General features: G+C 34.2%; 1 long non-coding RNA gene across 1 annotated transcript in view; it reads right to left on the bottom strand.

The window, feature by feature from the left end:
* LOC116575359 overlaps positions 1–23,566 on the bottom strand; it is a 161,133-nt gene that overhangs the window by 66,645 nt on the left and 70,922 nt on the right. The window contains exon 3 of the long non-coding RNA XR_004279730.1: positions 1,720–1,804. This is a non-coding gene — a long non-coding RNA (uncharacterized LOC116575359). The remainder of the gene's footprint in view (positions 1–1,719; positions 1,805–23,566) is intronic.

Genomic DNA, 23,566 nt, shown 5'->3' on the forward strand with positions numbered 1-23,566 from the left:
TGTATATGTATAACACTGACTCCTCAAGGTAATCTTATTTCTTGTAAGGTTATCAAACAAGCCCTCTGTATAACTCGAGAGCCACTGATCAAGACTAGGCAATATTTCAATTATATCATTTTTACCAAAGGAGTTTTTTCTAGATAATTTCTTCCATAGCAGTCTGATGCTAATACATCTTGCGTGACTTGCTAGCTACCTGACTGGGACCTACTACTTAAGCTCTCATTGGCTCTCTCTAACTATCTATAAAGTGAAGATATCAATCAATAATATGTAACTCAAATGATTACTTTAATGAATTAAGGATAATATTATGTTATTACTTAGAGTGATATAAGGTAGTAAACTCTCAAATACTATAATAATAATGTAATATTATAGTATTGGATAATAGTGCATTTAACTATTTTGTCTCATTATTTGATCAGTTTCTATTACATATATATTGATACTCTCTTGTAAGATGCATAAATGTTTAGGGTTTTCTCACCTTGCTGAAAAATTAAAATTTATCATTATGTAATGCTCTTTATCCCTAGTAAGCTTCCTAATTCTGAAGTCTTCTTTTTCTATAATGAATATAGCTATTTTGGTTTTGTCTTTTTTTTTTTTTTGTAAGTAATCTCTATGTCTAATGTGGGGCTTAATCTCATGACCCCAAGATCAAGAGTTGCATCCTCTTCTGACTGACCTTATATGTGACCCTTTTTCTTTTGTTTTGTTTTGGTTTTGTTTAAATTCAAGTTAGTTAACATAGAGTGTATTATTAATTTCAGGATTATAAATTTCAGTTATAAATTTACTGATTTATCAGCTGCACTTAATACCAGTGCTCATTATATCAAGTGCCCTCCTTAATGCCCATCACCCAATTTCCCCATCCCCCCACCCCTTACCCCTCCAGCAAAACCCACTTTGCTCTCTATAGTTAAGAAAAACCCTCGGGTAGCATCCCGCTCAATGTTGAAAAACTGGAAGTTTCTTAAACTTAGAGGGAAGACTTTCAGTTTTTCAATATTGAGCAGGATGCTAGTTAAGGGATTTTCTTAACTTTTATCAGGCTTGAGGAAATCACTTTCTATTCCAGCTTATTAGGTGTGTTTATCATGACCGTGCTGGTTTTGTCAAATGCTTTTGTATTGATGGAGATGAACATGTGGCTTTTATTACTCATTCTATTAATACAGTGTATTATATTGATTAAAATTTGAGTATTAAGTCTCCAAATTTGTTGCTTTCTCTGTGCTTTTGTGATTTAGCAGTAGATTCTTAGCTATGACACTAGAAGAACAAGAAACAACGTCCTCAAACTTTTGAAGGCTGTGGAATACAAAATGTGAGCTATCCACACATAAGGTCAAGTAGGCTTAGCAGCAATCTCTTTTATAATGAAGATGTTACATCTCCTTTGTCCTGAGAAAGTTTAGAGGGCACAAATAAATTGCATTAATGTGTATACCAGAGTCCACAAATCACCTACTTCAGGGACCCCAACATTTCTCAGTCTACATCTACTTACTCATTTAAAATTCCTTATGTACAACAAGAAGAGGAAAAAAAAAAATCTTGAGTTGGCTCATAGATAGATTGGTTCCATATGTTCGTACTCAAAAAAACAGATTACATTCACACTACAACTACACTTAAGGGTAATCTAGGAGAGTGGTGAAAGGAAAACCTCCCCCAAGTCTTTAAGTAACATTTTTAGTCACTTACTTTCTATGAAGAAAGAAGTTGCTTGAAGTATAGACCTACACAGACTTGAAGACAGCGTCAAATGACGCGGCAGGTTTGTTGGAAGCTGAAAAGACAAAGATTAAATGATGAGCAACAAGGATGTTTGGAAAAGAGGTATACAGATGGATCTATTTAATTGGCAGAAAGCATGCGCATCTTACCTCAATGCTAACAGAGAATAATAAATTCAGAACCACCACTCAGCTACAAGGTAGACAGAAAGACCTTCCCTGGAGATATTAACTAGACTCTATCTTTGGGTAATCCATTAATTAAATCAAAATTCTACAAACACAGAGGACAAAGAGGTAGGGATAGAGTGACACAGACTTCACTGCATGTTGTCCTTTTCACTAATGCTGGTTTATCTTGCCACTCTTTATTGCCAAACTGCCAGCAGTTAAACCCTCAATGTGGTGTTATTCTTTAATAAACCCAACATTCAGTTCCACAAAATTATTTTGGAATATATCCATCCTGGAAATGAGAGAGATTTCTCTTTCTGGGGCTTATTTTCTATTTCAGAAATTATTTTGCCCTCTCTGTCCAGAGTACCACTGCCACCACAACTACTGCAATCCTAACTAAGGTCTGGTTTTCTGATATGAGATCTTACATAATAGCCTTTTAGAACTAAGAATCAAATTTGTAGCGATGGATAAAGAACCAGAACAGCAACTCTTTCTAACATGCATACATAATTACATTCTAACATACATATATACATGTTTATATTATGCATTTATACGTTCTAACATACATATCTTTATATACATATATACAATCTAACAAACATATATGTATTTAATATATAGAGATGGATAAATAGATGATATAGCTATAGATGACACAGTAGAACTAAGATGATACAGATACAGATATAACACATCACGAGGACTACGGACGCCAAGATTCATGACAAATATTCTTCAACTGATCTTTCATAAACTTTAATCACAAATGGAAGTGATAAAATGGGTAAACACTAACTCACGAAAGAGCATATTCTGATTTGTTAGATGCACCTGATAACTCAGTTCCTCAGTTCTGCAGAGAAGAACCATAAATAAAGCAGCAACTGTAGTAGCTCCAAATATGCACACACAAAACACATACATATTTTAGTACATAATGTATAATATGTATAAGCATTATAAATGATATATGCAATCTATAATTATATATATTACACATGTATATATATATTTGTTATAGATATAACAAGATATATGGAGAATATGAATATGAATAGATAAGTAGAGAGATCTGAGAAAGAGTGCGTGAGAGAGATAGATATCCTACATCGATAAGCTACCAATGTGATAAAATATTGGCATAGTCTTTTGGTATGGTGCTAGCATAATAATGATAATATGAGAGTTTAGGTAATCTTTTCAAGCTTATGTTATATTTACTGAAATGGTGATTAATATCTGGTTCAGAGTACCCAAAATGTAGAAGCTATTGTTAGGTCCCCCAATAATGGGTCCGTGATCAAAGGAGCAAGACTGACACAAAGCAAAGGTCAAATAAAACTTTATTTCATGCCAAACATCAAGAATCAAACCAACTGGTCAGGGACATCTCTTACAAAGAGTCGACCCCTCCCTACCTTACCGACTAACTTTTAAAGGGCAAGGGCCATGTGGTTGGGCCTGGCCACACACAGGTGGCCAATGAGATTGTAACACACAGAGAAAGCTGCACAGTCATGCTAGATCACACACAGATGGCCAATTGAATTACAATTTACCCTAGTAGATATCTGAACTAGCCTATCACCTTGGTCAGAATTGGTGCCCATAAGGCGGGACCCATACTCCTTGGTAGCTAGGGAGAGAGTATGTGTGCCCCACTGATTGGATGTCTCCACCTGGCCTGACCCGCCCTTGCATTTGGGCTTTGTTACCTGGGACTGGTTTCCCGGACTTGAGTGGGGGGCAGGGTCATTTAAGTTTTACTGCATAAAAAACAAAATCACTGTTTAACTGGATGGAATTGCTCTGGCTAAATAGGCCCTTACACCATTGGTCCAGGAACCAAGAAGCAAGCATAGAATTGGCACTCTTTGTATTCTTTCCAACAAAACACTTAGGAATTTGTGCTCTCTCTCATTCCCACAACACTGGGCTGTGATGAATTTAAAAAAACCTAGTTTGGAGGGTTTAAGAGTCCTTCTTGTTGGTTATCAGTAATTTTTCCACTTAATCTGAAGCTATAATACCTTTTGTGGCTTCTCACGATTGTGAACTAACAAGTAAAGTTAGATGTTACTATATTGGTGGTGTTAATTGACTTTTATTACCATCATGCTGCTACACTATGGCAATGGAAAGAGTATTCTGGAAGCAGGATACAAAAGGATATCTTTTAATAATTGATCTCCAGTGATAACCATGAATGGGTAGTTACTTCAAAGACAGTGTGACAAAGGTAAAGTAATTCAGTAGTTTGTCTTTTTTGAGATAAAGTTTTAGAGAGTCCCATCAGGGAAGAACCATAATGCTAATAAAGGTTGAAGATATCTAGAATGAGTAATACACTAAATATCAATGTCAGTAAGGATAGAGAGCAGAGTAAACAGCACCAGTAAAATGTAGTTTTAACTATTAAATGTCCTGTATTAAGTGTATTTTTATAGATTGCCACCAAATACCCACATTGTAGATTTTTAATAGGATGAATTTAATGTAGTAAATGAGTATATCTGAATGACAAAAAGAGCAGATAATTAATAACCTATCCCACATTTTAGAGCCCCCATTTTGGGCCAACCTGTTGCCAGTGAGGGTAGTCTGACTGACCTTTGCTTCAGCTACACATTATATTCAGCTTTCTGTAAGTAATGCCACTGCCACTGCGTGACTCACAAGTATATATTTCAAGGAGCCACTTTTATCAAATCTGGAAATGCAAGGGTATTAAAACCCTGGAAACAACCACTGACCAATGGGAGATGAGAGTCAGTAGCAAATATTCTCTTCCGTGTATCCGGCAGTTCTGAGATACATGTAGCATGGTCCTCAGGTAGTCCTAAGGAGCATAAGTTCCAATTGCTCCGTGTGTTCACTAGATTAACAGTACAACCTATGATTTGCTTTTGCTTCAGCCATTTCACTTCCCCCAGTTTCACTATCATTTTCATTGGGATTATTGTCTGAAATAAATCATTTTAATGGAAGCCCTTCCCTTAGCTTCTGTGATAAGAAATCCATAGGTAAGAAAATCTCTAAAGGCCACCCATGATATATGAAAAGCTCAACTGAGAATTAGTGATAAAGTATGTTTTAGCTATAGATCAAAGAGATGCTATACATCAAATAATTAAGTAGAAATAGAAATGGAAGTTGGAAATCTCAGAAATAGATAACTTTCTACAAGTACAACAAAATAAACTGTCAAAATAATCAATCACATTTTGAGTGCATGGAAGATGCAATTGGAAGAGATTTGAGGGAAAATTTTTAGCTAAACATAGCAGAGCTATAAGATACAGGCTTTCTTCATAGGGCGCCTGGGTAGGTGGTAAGCTCTACCAAGCAATAATTCAAAACCAAAAGCAACAAAAAGAGGATGAAAAACCCTGTGATGTAAAACAAACAAACGAACAAACTGAATGAGTAAGCAATGTGAAATCAAGAGCTTTTTGTATAAAATTTTATTCACTATAAATTAGAAACTATCAGATTTTCTAACAATAAACTAAATGGTATGTATTTCTCTAGAAAGAAATAATGATTATCTGATCAATGTATTTATAGTATTTTTCCTGGTATGACGAGTTTATCTTCAAACTATAATTGTGGGTGAAAATATATTATTTTTATCCATTCACAAGTTTTCTTTCTTTCAGAATTGTATGTATATATATAATTATATATGTATTTTATATATATAAATACACACACACACACACAGATACCCACACTTATGCCTATATATAAAGCATGCTTATAGATATTTAATGTGTACATATACACACTTACATAGACATATTTACATATACACATGTACATATAATGTGTACATAATGCATATATATCATTATTAATGCTTACATCTTTTCTTATAATTTGTTAAAATGCTTTTTTATCTTCTCTAAGACAAAGAGTATTAGATGAATGTGTTGACATTTAAAAATAAAAATGCAGTATATGTAAGCCCAAATTTGTCCCATATTTTAATATGTGGTTTTATGAGACAACTCAAACATAGAATAGTGTGTAAAGTTGTGTGCAATCCCAGTTCACGGGCTACAGTGACTGTGAAGGGATTTGTCACATTCTTTAAGGATAACCACGACAATGTAAGACTTTCTCCTCTCAAAATATATCCTCTTTAAATTTCTGATTTTACTATCCTCTTTCCCAATAATGACTAGTTGACTTTTGGTTTCTTCTTCAAATCCGTTCTTGCTTTTCACTCTGGGTCTATTTTTATGTGTTGTTTTTTTTTACTTTCACCAAGGTCCATCTTAGGGTCCAGTGGGACACTGTTCTGCTGTGACACTAATATTAAGACAACGAGTATAAGGCTCTAATTTGCCAGTAGCCACTCTTGTAGACAATGTAATAGTTGGAACAAAATACCTAAAAGATACCTACAAAATCAGATGGAAAGAGACAATTTGAAAATAAATACAGGAGTAATATACAGTTAAAATACATATTAAAATTTCACATTTCACTGATGTGCTCCTCATTTGGATGACACTAACTCTTCAATAAGGAATTTCAGTATCCTAAAATCTCTCTCAGAGAAAACAGAAAAAAAAAAAAAAATCATGGGAGTATCCTCATCTTCCTACAAATAAGTCCTCAAACCCACAATACCTTTCTGTTTATCCTAAGGATCACCCTTTTAAGACCAAATGTGTACCTCAATTAACACATAGCTCTCTCCCACTCCCACTCCTAAATCCATCCTGTTTATTCCACAACTCACAGCAATTTGAATTCCCATCCAATAATCCGCCAAAGCAGCTATCCTTTAGCTTGCTAATAACCTTCTTATGGTTAAACAGAGTGGCTAATTTGACACCTATTTGTCCTCTCATCAGCTTTTGCAAATTCTATTACTCAAAAATCCATTTTTTTTTTCTTTTTTACCCTGGATGTAAACATACCACAATATCTTAGATTTCTCTTGATTCTGTGGCAGGTTTCCTTGAATCTCCAAAAACCTACTTTTGTATCTATATGCATGGCATTTCTTTTCCCCTTCCTTTTACTTTCAAAATAACTGTAATTATATTTAGGTTTATATTTTCATTAAGGAGGATTTAGATAGAAATGTTTTTTACAGACTGAAAATATTATTCTTTAGTCTATATATTTTTTTAAAGATTTTATTTATTTATTTGACAGAGAGAAATTACAAGTACACTGAGAGGCAGGCAAAGAGAGAGAGAGAAGGAAGCAGGCTCCCTGCTGAGCAGAGAGCCGGATGTGGGACTCGATCCCAGGACCCTGAGATCATGACCTGAGCCGAAGGCAGCGGCTTAACCCACTGAGCCACCCAGGCGCCCTTCTTTAGTATATTTAATTCATTTTCATTGAATGTAAAATCTGATATATTGGTTTAAATATTTCCTCTTACAATTATTTTTCTTTGACTTTAAATTATCCCACACTTCAGTGTTTCTTTTTTAAGGTGACTATTTTTCATTATTAATTGATTAATTTTATTGGTCTGTATTCCTATTAGGATTTGTACATATATTCATTTATTATTCTTCAAATGATTACTATAAACTTAAATATGCAGCCCTGGTTTTAAGAATCTAATATATAATTATTACTTTTACAAACTATCCAGATAATAAAACATTAGATTATTTTACATACATATAACTTATCAGATCTCCTATGCTACATGTATTTTTACTGTTTTTTTCAAAACCCTCCACACATCGTATTTTTAAATCAATCAATCTTCATTTTGTATCTACATATTTTTTTTTAAAGATTATTTATTTATTTGTCAGAGAGAGAAAGAGAGAGCATAAACAGGGGGAGTGACAGGCAGAGGGAAAGGGAGAAGCAGTCTCCCTGCTGAGTAAGAAGCCCAAAGACATACTCAGTCCCAGGACCCTGGAATCATGACCTAGTGGTTTTTTCAATTTTTTTTTTTTTTTCGTTTTCAGGTATTTTAATTTGATATACCTAGGAGGAATTTTCTTTGATTTATTTTGCTTGGGTATTATAATGCATCTTGGAACTGCTACTTAATTCCTTGTTTTCAGTTTGGAAAAATTGTTAGCTACCATTTCTTTCAACCTTTTTTTCTGCCATTTTCTTTTCTTTCTTTAACTTCTACTTATACACTTTCTATAAATTCTACTTAAATTCCACCTATTACATACTTTTAATTCTACTTATACTTTTCATATTGTTATGAAATGAATTGCCTCCCCAAAATTCCTATGTTTAAGCCTTAATTCTTAATATGACTCTATTTGGAGATAGGCCCTTTAAAGAAGTAATTATAGTTAAAGGAGGTCATAAATGTGGGCCTATCCAATATGACTGCTGGCCTTATACGAAGAGGAAGAGACACCAGAAGAGAGGATATATGAGGACACAGGGAGAAGGTGGTAATCTGCCAGGCAAGGAGAGGCCTCAGGAAAAACCAAACCAGCCACCATCTTGATCTTCAAATTCCAGGCTCCAGAACTGTGAGAAATAAATTTCTGTTGTTTAAGAAACCCAGTGTGCGGACTTTTATTGTAGCAGCCCTAGCAAAACTAATACACATTATAACTATTTATGTACTTTTTTTTTTAATCTTTTCCCTCTCTACTCCATTTTATTCTGCTCAAGTTTTTCTCTAGTTGTGGTAAATCTACTATAAAAATTATCCATTTGAACGGTGCCTGAGTGGCTCCTATGGTTAAGCATCATCCCTCGGCTCAGGTACAAATCTCCAGGTCTTGGGATAGAGGGCCATACAGGCTCTCTGCTCATGGTGGGACTGCCTCATCCACACCTCCCCCGCCTCCCCAGCTCCCTGACTGTCTCTCAAATGAATATGTAAAATCTTTTAACAAATCATCCATTTGATTTTTACATTTTCACTTGTTTTGCTTGGTTTGGAATTTTGTTTTTAAAAATTTTATTATTTTTTTTTAAAGCAGTTTTAGGTTTTCAACATATTAAGAGAGAAACACAGAGATTTCCAATTTACCTCCTGCTCTCACATGTACATAGCTTCCCCTTTTAAAAATCACCTCATCAAAGAAGATATACAAATGGCAAAGAAGCATATGAGAAGATGCTCTACATTATATGCCATGAGGAAAATGTAAATTAAAACTTCTTTTTCATTTTTCACAATTTTAATAGAATATTCTAACTATTCTATACAAATTAAAAACCCATATTGAGTTACGAATGTACCATAAATATGACTGAGCACTCTATATACCTGGTCACAGTGTGGACAAAGTGTCCCTAGCTGCTAGAAACCACAGACACATACTCAGACACTACACACAGTAGACAAGAATAGGCAACTTGGAACTCAAGAGCTTTTAAGACGTGATGAATGGTTGGGCCAAAAAAGGGAGAACTTCAGAGAAAGCAAGACAATATCCACCTCACCAAATGGATAAGTTCCACTTCCCAGCCCAAACCCCAAACTACAGGAGACTGATTTTCTGCCTGTTGAATCTGTCCTTCTCTGAGAAAGTGTTAGTCTCCAACTATGGTGAATTCATCTATTTTTCCTTGCAGTTCTATCAGTGCCTCATGAAGTTTGATGCTCCATTGATGGGCACTTATATCTTAAGAAAAGATATTATTATGTCCTGAAGCCCTGCTCTGTCCCAGGACCCTGAGATCATGACCTAAGCTGAAGGCAGAGGCTTTAACCCACTGAGCCACCTAGGCGCCCCTTGTGTTCTTGTTTTATCCCTGATTAATTTGCTTACTTTGAAGTCTGCTCTTACTGAAATTCAAATATACCTACTCCTTTTTTTCTTCTGATTAGTGTTAGCATGGTATATTTTTCTCTATCCATTTACTGTTAATCTATGTGTGCCTAGAGTGGGCTGAAGTTGGGTAATTCCCTTCCCCAGATCAGGTAGTTCTAATAACTCCCCAGCTGTTTAGGCTCTGGTTAGCTGGTTTTCCCTGAGGGCTGGCCTTATTAAGAATGAGGTATTTTGATGTGTTTCAAAATGGTTTCTTTTCTCCTCCCCTGTCTCGAAGACCGAAGGGGTTTTTCCCCAGTGTTTACGGTGGGATCCTAGTAGAACTCCTAAAAGTAAAGCTCACAATACTGTGGGGACTTCCCCATCCAACTGGACACCCTTGCAGCTTTAATTCCCAATGTTGTCCAAATTGAGCATTGCCATTCAAGGCACTGGTTCCCATGGTTGTTTCTGTAGATGAGATTCTGTTCAGTTAAACTGTGACTTCTTCTATTCCCCTATCTGTCTCTCTAATCTTGGGGGCAGCAATTTGGCCTATGTCCTCCCCTCTCATATGGATCTGAGAAGAATTGGCCCATTTAACTTTTTACATGTTAGAATGGAGTGGTGACTTCCAAGCTCCTTACATGTGAACTTACAACCCAAAAAGTCCTGTTCTTTTTTACAGTTTTGCGTTTTCTTAAAATTTATCTGTTTTATCGGTTGGAACATGCTAAGCATTGTTAGAGTAATATTAGTTTCTCATAATTCAGTTATCAGAAGACTATTTTAATTTTAGTTGTTTCTTTTTTTTTTCCTCATATCTTAGAAAAAAACAGCTATTTTTGGTTGAGGTATGAATATTGTATAAGGAAAGTATGAAGACTCTCTCAGGTCTTAACTAATAGCTTCATATGGAATGTATTTATGTCTTCTGGAGACTAAGGATTATTATATTAGCAGATCATCTTAAGTTATTATGGGGACTGAGATAATTGAAACTTGATTTTAGTTCCTTTAGAGCTGGGCTACTACTGTTTCATTTTACAAAGCTATAATCATTTAAAAGGAGGTAGCGGAAGGCACTAGACAAAAGATACTTGGTTGATTTTGAACTCTAAGATTTATCTCTCTCACTTCAAAAGATTCAAAAGATATTCCATGATTATCAGCCATCACTTTTAGAATTGACAAATTTATTTTAGAGAAAATTTCCTCAAATCATGGTTTTAATTCATTCCAAAGTAAATACTTATTTCTATACTTCATCTTGTCGTTGCTGTTCTTCAAATATCTTTTAATCATGCTTTCAATATTTTTCTTAATATTGAATCAAAAGTCATCATTGTTATCTGCCAAATTAGTCTAAGTGACCTAGGCTTTCATTCTTGGAAATGAAAGTTAATTTTATAATAGATTCAAAGTGAAAAGAAAATATTCTTTCAAGTAATATATATATTAGAAACAGTTAAAAAAGAAGAAAAAGAAAAGAAAAGAAAAAATCTTCAGCGTAATTATGGGAACCCAAGATAAGAAGACCAGCAGCTCAGATGTAGAGTATATTCTTTAAGATTTCATTATATTACATTGTCATAAAATAAAACAATAAAATAAAATATATTTTTAGAATTATAGTAACCTATAATATAGATATAGAAGCACGATTTAATTTACACCATAGGTCCATGTGTACCCTCATTCAAGGACTTTGAATATTGGGCAACACATACATATAATGACACTATTAAAAATTTTAGGAATCAGGAAATGACTAAGGAGAAGTATTTCCTCTGACAAGGTTTGTTTAGGTTTATTTCTTTCTACTTTTTGTTTATTAACTTAGCAGTTTGACTACAAGTACCTTCCTAGGCACATTTGCTTACATTTGAGGGCATAAGTCCAGAGACATCTTCCACATGTCCCCTGGAGAAAACCTGTTGACATTTCAGGGAAACAAATAATCTTTCTTTCTAAAGATCCGCAGCCCTATGAGAGTGCAGAGTCTCTTAATTTTGGCATTCTTTTCTTGTGGTGCAATGCATTACTTGTTAAATATACAGCCTTCCTGATAATGGTCTGTGTGCTCTGAGTGTTGAAAACCAACACAAGTAGTGATCTTGCTCTTCCTTTACTCTGTGAATAACAAAGTATTTCGACCCTGGGTTCTTGTATTTTTCTGTTAGCATATGTATGTGGAACTACAGCAGGCTGACTTGTTAGCTTGCAAGTAAGGTAGTTTTGCAGATACTTCGCAACTTCTGACTTAGGAGCAATATTGTATAAAATCACCAAATAGTAAAAATACCTGAATATCCTTCTTTCAAATAGGATTGACAACAAAAATGAAATTTAAAACAAAAAATCATGTTTAAAGAATTCTATATTCAAAATACACAAAAGCATTCATTATAATTCCTCACTTTGATTCTAAGACTTCCACAAGTTGGCCACAGCTTCATATCCTAGCATTATTTTCTACTTTTATTCAACATAAACCATACACGCTAATAAGAAAAAACTACCCGATGTCTCCTATACTGACTTTACAATGTTTATTTTGCTTGGTCTTTTATCAGTGTGTTTTCTTGGAAAGCCTGAACTTCTTTGTACTCCTTAATTAATTAACTAATTAATTAAGGCAGAGGCTTTAACCCACTGAGCCACCCAGGCGCCCCTGTTCTCCTTAATTTAAAACTCAATTTAAGAATGAAATAGTTTGTTATACACTGTCCTGTCAGAAATGTTTTGTGATAACAAATCTGGGTAACTTGAGTCAAAGCCTATTCATGTCCAATGCTGCTTCTACTTTACTAAATATCTAGACCACCATTTATTCATCCCTGAAAATCATAATAATAATACAGTTAGTTCTTTAAGAGTTCCGGAGAAAGAAAATCAAATGAGCTAACCTATACAAAGTACTCATCATGGTCCACTGCTAATGCTAATAATCAAAAAACATATGTAACAATAATAAGATTATATGTATGTATATATGTAATAATGTAAGAGCTAATTCTGACAAAGCATGCATGTCCCAGAACTATTTGAAGTACTTTACATGTTTTAGTTCATTTATATGTCAACTTACAAAAATTATCTATGTTTTGGGGAGCCTGGGTGGCTCAGTGGGTTGAGCCTCTGCCTTCAGCTCAGGTCATGATCCCAGGGTCCTAGGATTGAGCCCCACATCGGGCTCTCTGCTCAGTGGGGAGCCTGCTTCCCCCCTCTATCTCTGCCTGCCTCTCTGCCTACTTCTGATCTCCGTCTGTTAAATAAATAAATAAAATATTTTAAAAAAATTATCTATGTTTTAATTTTCACAGCTGGATATCACAGTGCCTTCTAAACTTCTGTAACATTCATTTTCTGAAATGTAGATGCCTATATATGTGTATCCTACTGGGATTTCATTTTATATAGATTACATCAATAAAGATAGACAAATTCCTTTAAGGTAAGGGATCAAATTTATGATGCTTTTATACTTCACAGAACTTCTTACAATGATGTACATACAACCCAGTTCAATTCATATTTGGTTACTTTTTTATCTCATTAATTGCTCTTAAGTAAAACACAATGAATGATAATCATGATCGTATTAATAAGTTAGCCTTAGACTAACAGGTTAATTATGGCCAATGAGGCAGTTTAGTTATTCCTCAAAGAATGCTCTGTGGTTTACAGTGCCCTTCACAGTTTATCCTGTGAGTCACAATCCCTCACTGGTAAAGGGATTTATTTACATTGGACACAACAATCTCAGTGCCTGCCACACTGCTAGTCCCTTGCATTGCAATCTTCTCTGAGATGTAGAGAGCATATCTATGACTTCTTTTCTATGTGATCTTTATTCTGTATCCAGTTGATTTGTGCAGGAACAAACATCTTTCCAGGAAATACAGTCTATGCCATGGCAAATGTGCTTTGAGATAGGTTGGCAGAAAAAATAACAGACATGTCTCTCTTTTACTAGCCAAATGTAATCATTCACAAAACACAGTTTACTTAACCTTTCTTCTTTTCCTGTGCTACAATCCAGATCTAACGTTCTTTTATATATTGAATAATTAAATTATTTGAGTACCCACTATGACCAGAAGTGATCTAATCTGTGAGAGTAAATAAGCCAAGTAAAGCCCTGACTATAACTAGACCACATTCTTATAAGAGAAGGAATAGAATATACAAGTAAAAAATTATTAAAAACTTTGGGAAAAGTACTCCACGTGAAATAAACAGATTGATATATTGGACTAGTTGTGGCAGGGAGCTGTATTTGCTCAGAGACTTAAAGGATGAAAATGAATTATCCTAGGGGCACCTGGGTGGGTGACTCAGTAAAGCCTCTGCCTTCAGCTGAGGTCATGTTCCCAGGGTCTGGGATTGAGCTCTGAATTGGGCTCTCTCCTTGGTGGGGAGCCTGGTTCTCCCCCTCCCTCTGCCTGCTGTTCTCCCTGCTTGTGCACAAACACAAGCACTGTCAAATAAATAAATAAATGAAATATTTTAAAAAAAGAATTATCCTGGAGAAGAGCCAAGGAAAACTGTTTCCATGCAGAGGTAAAACAGGTCTGAAGACCTGCATGGTGGGAAAACACCTGAAGATGACAAGGAACAGAAAGGAGTCAAGCACAGCTTAGAGTCAGAGTGAGAGGAAGAATGTTGTATAATTAATTTCAAGAATCTTATAACAGGACTTAGGTCTTATGTAGCAGTTTATTTAAATACCTCCTCATACAAGGTAGGGAACTAAATGTATAAATCTTTCAAAAGACAATAGGAAGATTTTTCTTGTAAACTGAAGATTTCATACTCTTCCTAAATTGGGCATTTAAAGTCTCTGAAAAACAACAAAAAATATGATACTAGCTGAAAGATTCAAACACTACCTACCCCTCAAAAACCAAAACCAAAACCAAAACAACCACCCCAAACCAAAGTATCCTCACGCCAAACTCAGCTCATGGGGCATTAGATCTGCAATCCCTTATGTAAGGTCTTGTTAATTATTGTAAAATAATTTGGGTTTATTCTAAATTATACCATTTTCTCCTTCCTGGAAGAGAGAGAGAGAGAGTGTGTGTGTGTGTGTGTGTGTGTGTGTGTCGGGGGGTGGGGTGATCTATGCTTCCAAATCTTTTAAAATCACCCCTTATTTTCATAAAGAATTGGCAATTTCTCAATCACATTCTGCAAAAAATTGTAAACATTATTCCAAGCCTGGCCTCTAACCAGATGTCTACCCATGCTAGTTAGTGATTCTGGGGAAAAAAACCTACTTGTTAATTACTTCACTAGCATCTAATCAGAAGAGTATCATTATCATTTTCACTTTTTTCCAAGAATGTCTGAGTATATGTTCGTTCCCAAATTCTGGAGTATCTAGCACTAAGCAAAGTACAAATGTCCTTCATGAAATTTAAACTCTATAAAAGATAACACGCAATAGTCAAGCATATACATGTATATATAATTATTTCCAAATATAATAGAAATCGAGGGGTGCCTGGGTGGCTCAGTCATTAGGCATCTGCCTTCATCCCGGGTCGTGATCCCAGGGTCCTGGAATCGAGCCCCGTGTCAGGCTCCCTGCTCCACGGGAAGCCTGCTTCTTCTCCCTCTCCCACTGCCTCTGCTTGTGTTCCCTCTCTCACTGTGTCTCTCTCTGCCAAATAAATATATAAAATCTTTTAAAAAAATAATAGAAATCAAAATTCCAATCAAGTATTTCAAAAAAGTGACAAAGGAGCACTTTACTATCCTGATGAGATTCCATGATTTCAGCATCTAATGCACTTTCAGATCACATAGTCCCAAGTCCTTAAGCAGGTTTTAGACCTGCTTTATCTACCCCTTTCTATTGTGTAGCCCTCATATTTTACCACTACATAATCTCTTACTTTATATGTTTTGGCTATAATAGATTTCTTTTTGGGGGGAGGAGTGAATAAATGAATAATCTGATTGCATCCCACTCTCACAACCCCCAAACATGCACAAAGACCCACAGACATGTAAACAGACACATGTAGAGATGTTTGTAGCTGAAATCTATTGACCCCTCACATCTCTGCTTAAATGTTATTTTCCTTTTGTAGTATTTTCTTGGCTCTCCAGATTAGGTTAAATACTCCAGTTTAAATTCATTTGCAACCGTGCTCTCCTTTATAGCATTTCTAAGTATAGTAAGTAATTGAACATTTATGTAATTATATTTTAAGGAATATCTGAAACTACACTGCATGCTTTGTGAGTAAATGAAGTGTAATTCTAGCATCTAACACGGCCTATGGCAATGGCTGGAATTTCTAATGAATAAAATATTTTATAATAACCATGCCTAAGAAGGTTGCTGATGAATCACTGTGACCAGCGAGTTTTCTCTACCAGAAATTCACTGATGTGATATAGACATGGTCAAATAGTTAGTGCCAAGAATAGAAACTCAAGGAAAATTCTGAAATAGGGCTCATAAAGGAGTTAAGTACCAAATGTGTTAGAAGGTAGACCAAGACAAATAGTTTGAGTAGAGCATCTTTTTAAAAGAGCAGCATAATCCAAAATATATACGGAAGAGAAATAGTCTGTTTCTTGATCTGGGTGCTGACTCCATAGGTGTGTTGATTTTGTGAGGTTACATAGAGCCACATCCTTGTAAAATTTGAATGTATATTTAATTAGAATGTGGGTATATTTGTGGATACAAGACATAATCATCACTGATTTTTTGACTGGGTCACTGGAGACAGGAAGATTAAGAGAATGTTGTGATTTGTCATTATGGACAGGAACAATCAATTATTTACGAGGAAGGAGGATGGCTTGTGGACTATTGCTTTCTGGATCCTAAAACATCTCTTGATCCTAAGTTATGCCCTTTTCTGGGAATCTAGTTCTATAGTTTACCTGAACTTCTGAGAATCTTGATTTTATTATGGCTCATACATGATATTATGATATCCTAATAGCATAAATTAAATAACCTTACATAAAAATAAATAACATAAACAAATATCTTAAAAATAAATAGCAAAATAAATAATAAAAATAAATTATAAGCTTACAATAAACTGTCCTTTCCTTATAATTTGGGGATGTGGATGTCTTTTGTCCCCAAAAGCTGCTCTTTTAAATACTGATAATGAGTCTATCATCATTCATTTTCCTAGTCATACAAAAGTCATGAGGAATACAAATGGAAACCTGAATACATAAAATCTCTTCTTTGCAATCCAAAAATTTATCTGCAGGAAATTTTAAAACATTTTGTTAAAAATGTTCAGGACAAAGAAGTTTTCAAGGTTCCCTTTGCAATAGACGTAAAGTCTATTACATTTTTATTTAGAATTTTGAAATTGCTAGTGAAAATCTTCTTGTATTTTGATGAGAAATTAATGGAATTTAATGGGAAAGTGAAATATAAATCTTAGGTGAGGTTAATTTTAGAAATTGTGTTTATAATAAAGTTTGAAAATTCATTTTCTTAAAATAATAGCAAACATCTTTAGAACCCACTACTAGAACAAAAAAACTGCTTCAAATTTTCTTTGCACATAGAAATCTTTAGATTCAGCAGTCTGCTTTATATACTACTATATTCTTTTAGTTGATGTTTTTATATACTTCAAGATAGTAAATCTAAATTAAAAAATAAATATCTCCTAAATGTCTTTGGCTCAATTTATTGATTTCAAATTGTAAATTCTTTAGGAACAATGGGCTAAAGATTAAGCTTAAACTGGACATGGTGAGCAGCCTGTCTTTAAGTTCAATATCAATGAGATAATACAACTTGTATTTATAGGACTTATAAAATCTATTTCATCTTATTGGCAAGCTGTTATTTGGAGGCTATTTCCTTAGATCACTTCCTGATGAAGCTGAAAAAAGACAAAAGTTGACTTTCAATCATGTCAGGGAAATTTATAATACAAATATCTAGATCAAAACCTCTCTCTTTTTTCATTAGCTTTTCAAAGGTGTCTTACATCTCATATATGCTTGGTTTAATATCTTATGCTACAGATTTACTTGTCATGATGGTTTCAAAGATTGATGATCATAAAAAAATTTAAATAATTTAACTGTTTTCCTGTGTTTCATTTGATTTTAGCAACATTTTTTCAAAGACAGGAATAAAAAGATATCTTAAACAAATTAGGGCTGAAATAGAATGAAAGTCTGAAAAAGCATGGAGGGCTGGGTTTCTTCATAAATAATTCATGGATGGGGGTTTACTGCACACTTCGTGGGACTTGCATGAATTTGTTCTATCTACTAGAGAAAGTTACTTCCTCAGCACAATAAAAATAGTGAGGTTAGACTAGAGGACATAAAGGAACTTCTAAAAATAATTCTCTCACTTTCAAAAATTTGTTCATCCAATGGAAATTTCTTAAGTAATAATCTTTTTTCCAAATCACAATCTCCTTTTGCTAAAGTTAAAACATTCAAGAAGCAAAGCAGTCAAAGAATACGTTTTTGCTGAAATTAAATGAATTACATTGTCTGTCACTTAAAAGAAATTCTGGATTTACAGAAGCTAGAGTCAGGCCAAAGACTGAAAGAACCAAGAGGAGGGCATACACAGTTCATGCTGGATTAGTACCCTGCAACCAGACACAGGTAAATAGCTGATTCTAAAAGACTAGTTAAAATTCATTACATGGTTTGGGATATATTAAAATCATAATGTCAGTCATTCATAACACAGATTTAAAATTTTTATTCTACCAGAATGTCTGCTAATCAGCATAAAAAACCTGTCATCACTTAATCAATGTTGTTAAATCAATCCACGTTAACCAGAAAGGAGCTCTGCAAGTCACTGTGCTCAATTAAACAGGGTTAGATGTATTTGGAAAAATAAATAAATACAAAAGAAAAGGTAGGTTTTAAAACACCAGATAAGCCTATTCTTTTTAGTTTTGCTAGAATTTGTGATTCAAAACTACAAAATAACCGGTGAGATAATATAAAGAAATATTCCTTAGGTCAAATAAAAATATTATGTCTTACACCTGACAGGCAGCCAAGACAGATCTGTTGAAGGAATAAATGATGCTTAAAAATCTTTTGTATTTAAAATGGTCACTAGATACCAGGGTAATCTCAAAATCATCTTCCAGAGAGGTCAGGATTCCTGGGATTATAACTGTAAGATTACAGTGACAGGAGGCAAAATTCCTATTCCCATGACAGACAAATCAGTTTAAGATGTTCCCTCATTTCTAGTCATTTTAAGGTTATTTTTAATTTTACTAAGTTTCAGTTTCCATAAAATTTAACAACAGCATTATATATTGCCTTGAGATACTTAACTGAACCCAGTTCCAGCATTTTGAATGATACCTAAATTCTGTGGGACTATACCTGTTGGGTTTTTGGAGTCCTTGCTTCTTTGCTGTATCATAAAGATAAAATCATGTCTTTGCCTCTCTCACAAAATTACTGTGAGAGTCATATGATATATATGTCTGCAAGTCTATGGTAAACTGAATTTTATTATATTAGGCATTATTAAAAATACCTATAATAAGAGTCACATATATGTGCATATATATATATTTGTAAAATATACAGAAAATTTTACAAATTATTAAGACATATGCATTTCTACTATCTAATGTTTCAAAATGCATATACTATATATCCCTATTTTTAAATTAAAATTTATAATTAGTCAAAAATTAAAAATGAAATGTATATATCTTTTATTATAAACAAGTATAATTTAGAATATTTGCTTCAACTACAGACATACAGTGGTGATATGAATGGTGGAGTTTTAAGATTTGTTCTCTTTAGAATTGTTTTCTTTTTTGTACCACTGATTTTTATGATGGTAATAATGATGATAATAAAACTGTTTTGTAAAAGTTAGAACTAAACGTGTTAGGCTGTTATTTGATGTTAGGATATATGCTAGATGAATTCTGTGTCATTTGGGCAAACGATACTCCAGAGTGCCTTGAACCTTGGGGATTTCTTAATTCTCAGGTATGTTTATAGATGTAATTAGAAACATGGCATGGGTTTCTAATTCATACAACCATGTTACACCCAGGTCACCAATGAGAAATAGATATATGCAGATTTATCTGCAGGACTGAAGTTAATTATGGATGTCATACCTTAAGGAATTAAAAAAAAAATAAAGATACCAAAATAAACTTATGTAAATGAGGGAGTATTCTAGCATTTAGACAAGTGATAACTTCACAGACTAGATATTGTAAGAACAGAGGCAGGTGAACAGTAGAATAACTTGAATGAAAGATGCCAAGAGCAGTGGATATCACTGTGTAGCATCTCTGATCATGTGTGAACGAAGTATCCCTCCACCAGAAATTACTAAAATTAGCGAATCATGTGTAAGGTAGGTTGAAGTATAAATTATTCTAGCAACATGGCAATCTGACATTTTGTAATATTATATTAATATGACAAAATTAAACTCAACAGAAAGTGACCAGAAATAAGCAAGAGTTCTGAAATTAAATGAATTATATTAAAAATACATTTGTATTTTATTTAATAACTTAGAAAAATTATCTGTATCTTCAAAACACTTAATGATCAAATAAGTGAAAAGAGAAATTTATATTTTAAATATTATGTAGGAATATATTTTGCCAAAATCCTTTCTCTGGAGTGTTATATAAAATGATTTCTAAGACTAACTATAACACTAATGTTATTTTTGTTTCCTTATTTAAGTATGTTTACTAGGTTTTTATTGCTATGTAGCACATTACCACAAACTTAGCATCTTAAATCAAGTAACATTTATTATCTTACAATTTCTGTGGATCAGGAGTCTGGATACAGCCTAGCTGGGTCCTGTGCAAAGTGACAATCAATGTGTTGGCCAGAACTGAGTTTTCTCGTGGAGACTCGACCAGGGATAGCTCCTTCTCTATGTGTATTCAGGCTGTTAGCAGAATTATAGTTGTAGGATGAGGTGGCTACTTCCTGCTGGCTATTGTCCAGGGCTTGCTATGAGCATCTAAATGCTTCCTTCAATTCCTCACCATGTGGTCCCCTCCAGAGGTCCTTTCACACCATGGCGGCCAATTTCTTCAAAGCCAGGGAAGGAGAAAATTTTTAGCTTGAATTTGCTAATCAAATGGAATCTTCTTGAAAAATGACATCATAGGAGCAATCATAGGAACAATCTTCCATAATGTTTGCCATATTCTATTGGCTACAAACAAGTTCATGCCTGCACTCAAGGATGGGATTTTACAAAAGCATTAGCACCAGGAAGCAGGATCACTTAGGTGTCATTTTAGGGTTTGTCCTTCACAGTTGTGAACTCTCAGGTGATACAATTTGACCATTTTCTTATTGCATTTAGATAGATACTTTATCATGGTCCATCTGAACTGTTGATTAAATAAATTTGCATATCTCAATTAAAGTACAAATCCCTACACCACTCATATAGGATATATTTTCAAAACACAAATGAAGCCAGTGTTGTTCTGAAAAAATTTAGTACAAAATTTTGACTTAAGACAACTACTTAATAAGATGATTGCATTATCCTAAAAATGTTCATGCAGAAAGCAAATATTCTTTTTACTTTGTAGGGTGCCTATGCATCTTGAATTCCATCTCCTGAAAAAAGAAAAACTTTAAGTTTCTTAGTTTCGTACTATAAAAAATGATCTTATTTTAGGTTTAGGGTAAAGAAGAAACATAAGTCTTTAAAATGGTTATCTTTGCCTTTTATTTCTAAATTGGGATCCAAATGCCATCTACTTTGTACAAGTTAATAAGAAAGAATAACTAATGTTTATTTTATATTAGTCTTATTGTATTATTCCTTTAAAGAATTAAAAGAAAATTATAATGTTTGAAATAAGTCTCATAGTTTTAAAAAGTTCCAAGAGTATCTTTATATACACATTTTGTTGAACTATATGAAATTGCTAATTTTTGCAGTACAAAAACCATTAATTTTGTGTGGGTTAAACTAATCATATATGATATTCATATAGTATATATAAAAATATGTGCATATATAATGTGTATGTATGTTTCTTTAAATTAGGTCAACTGCTAAATGCCTCTACAAATGATATAAAATAGAAGGATAAATAGATATATATTCCTTACTACTTTGTGAAAAAATAGTGTATGTGTGTGTGTGTGTGTGTGTGCGCGTGCGTGTTCCCGTGCATGTATGTGCTTCCTTCTGTTGTTTTTTTTTTAAGAAAAAAAAATGTATCCAGAAAAAGATACTTCTAAATTTCTTTATTTTAATAACATAGTTAATCTACTCTCTTTTAATTTAAATTTATCATGGTAATTAGAAGTCTTTTCAGGCTCTGGATACCCTAATTAGTGGCAATCACAGATGTGATATATTTCTAGTAGCAAAAAGAAAAATTAAATTGACTGACAAATATCATCCTAGTCACAAACACCACCTCCAATCATGCCTAACCAGGAGCAAGAGAAAGGTCAGACAGAATTAAGAAAGTGACTCAGGCTTTACGGCAGCTGTGGTCTTCTTCAAGTGCTCGTGCACGAAATACAAGCACAGAGAATACCAGTGGGAGGGGATAGAAAGACTTTCTCATGAGATTCTCTCTTCATTTTACTTAGAATCTCCTCACGATATGGAGGATAGGATGAGATAGCCTCCCTCTGTTCTAGGGTCTTTGAGACTTACCCAGCCATTAAGAATCAAAAATACATCTTTCAAAATCAAGCATTATTCTGGAAAGTTAGAAAGAATTTCGCTTATGTCAAAAACATGCCATGGGGGACGCCTGGGTGGCTCAGTTGGTTAAGCGGCTGCCTTCGGCTCAGGTCATGATCCCGGGGTCCTGGGATCGAGTCCCACATCAGGCTCCTTGCTCTGCAGGGAGCCTGCTTCTCCCTCTGACTCTGCCTGCCACTCTGTCTGCCTGTGCTCGCTCTCGCTCTCTCTCTCTGACAAATAAATAAATAAAATCTTTAAGGGAAAAAAAAAAAAAAAGAATTCTTCTTTTAAAAAAATAAAAAAAAACATGCAATGGATTGATTATTTAAACTCCATGGGTTTTGACTTCCTAATCATGACAATTCTTGTGTGATAGAATGAAATATGTATGCAAAACACTTGGCAAAATATAAACAACCCGAAACAGAACTATCAGTAATATTAGGACTCCATTTTCTTCTTAAATTTTCATATGAGCTTATTAAAGAGTAAACCTTTCTTCTTGTTCTTTTTTTTTTTTTTTTAAAGATTTTATTTATTTGTTCCAGAGAGAAAAAGTTGAGAGAGATTACAGAGGGAGAGGGAGAAGCAGATTTGCTGCTGACTGAGAGAACAGCCCTATTTGGAGCTTCATCCCAGGGCCCTGAGAACATGACCTGAGCAGAAGGCAGCTGCTTAAGTGACTGAACCATCCAGGCGCCCCAAGAGTAAATCTTTCTTCTATAGTTCCTATTGTTCCTACTGGGTCTGAATATTCTCAGAATCATAATTCCAAAATAGGAGTCAGCTGGCTTGCAACTTTAGAATTCTATGGAAATCTTTATTGTTTGTTTGTTGTTTTTGTGCACGTTTCACAGCCTCACTTCCAGTGATTCCTATATTAAAAATGAAATGGGAATTATTGTTATTTAAAAATATTTCCCAGGTTATTCCGATGTGCCTTTATATTTTGAATCTACTGCTCTGACACGTACTCTGTCTTTATACCTCACATACATACTGATAAGCATGTATTTCTTATCATATTCACCAGAATGATTTCCAGTTGCTCCGTTCACTGCACATATGGTAGCAAGTAGATGTGTCCTTCTCTTTATGAACAATCATCATCCATCACTGACACCTTTCTAAACGCTTGCCCCAAATCTACTAACATCTTACTTCAGCCATAAACTTAATTATCATGCATTATA

Source organism: Mustela erminea, chromosome 16, assembly GCF_009829155.1.
Source record: "Mustela erminea isolate mMusErm1 chromosome 16, mMusErm1.Pri, whole genome shotgun sequence".
NCBI classification, from domain to species: domain Eukaryota; kingdom Metazoa; phylum Chordata; class Mammalia; order Carnivora; family Mustelidae; genus Mustela; species Mustela erminea.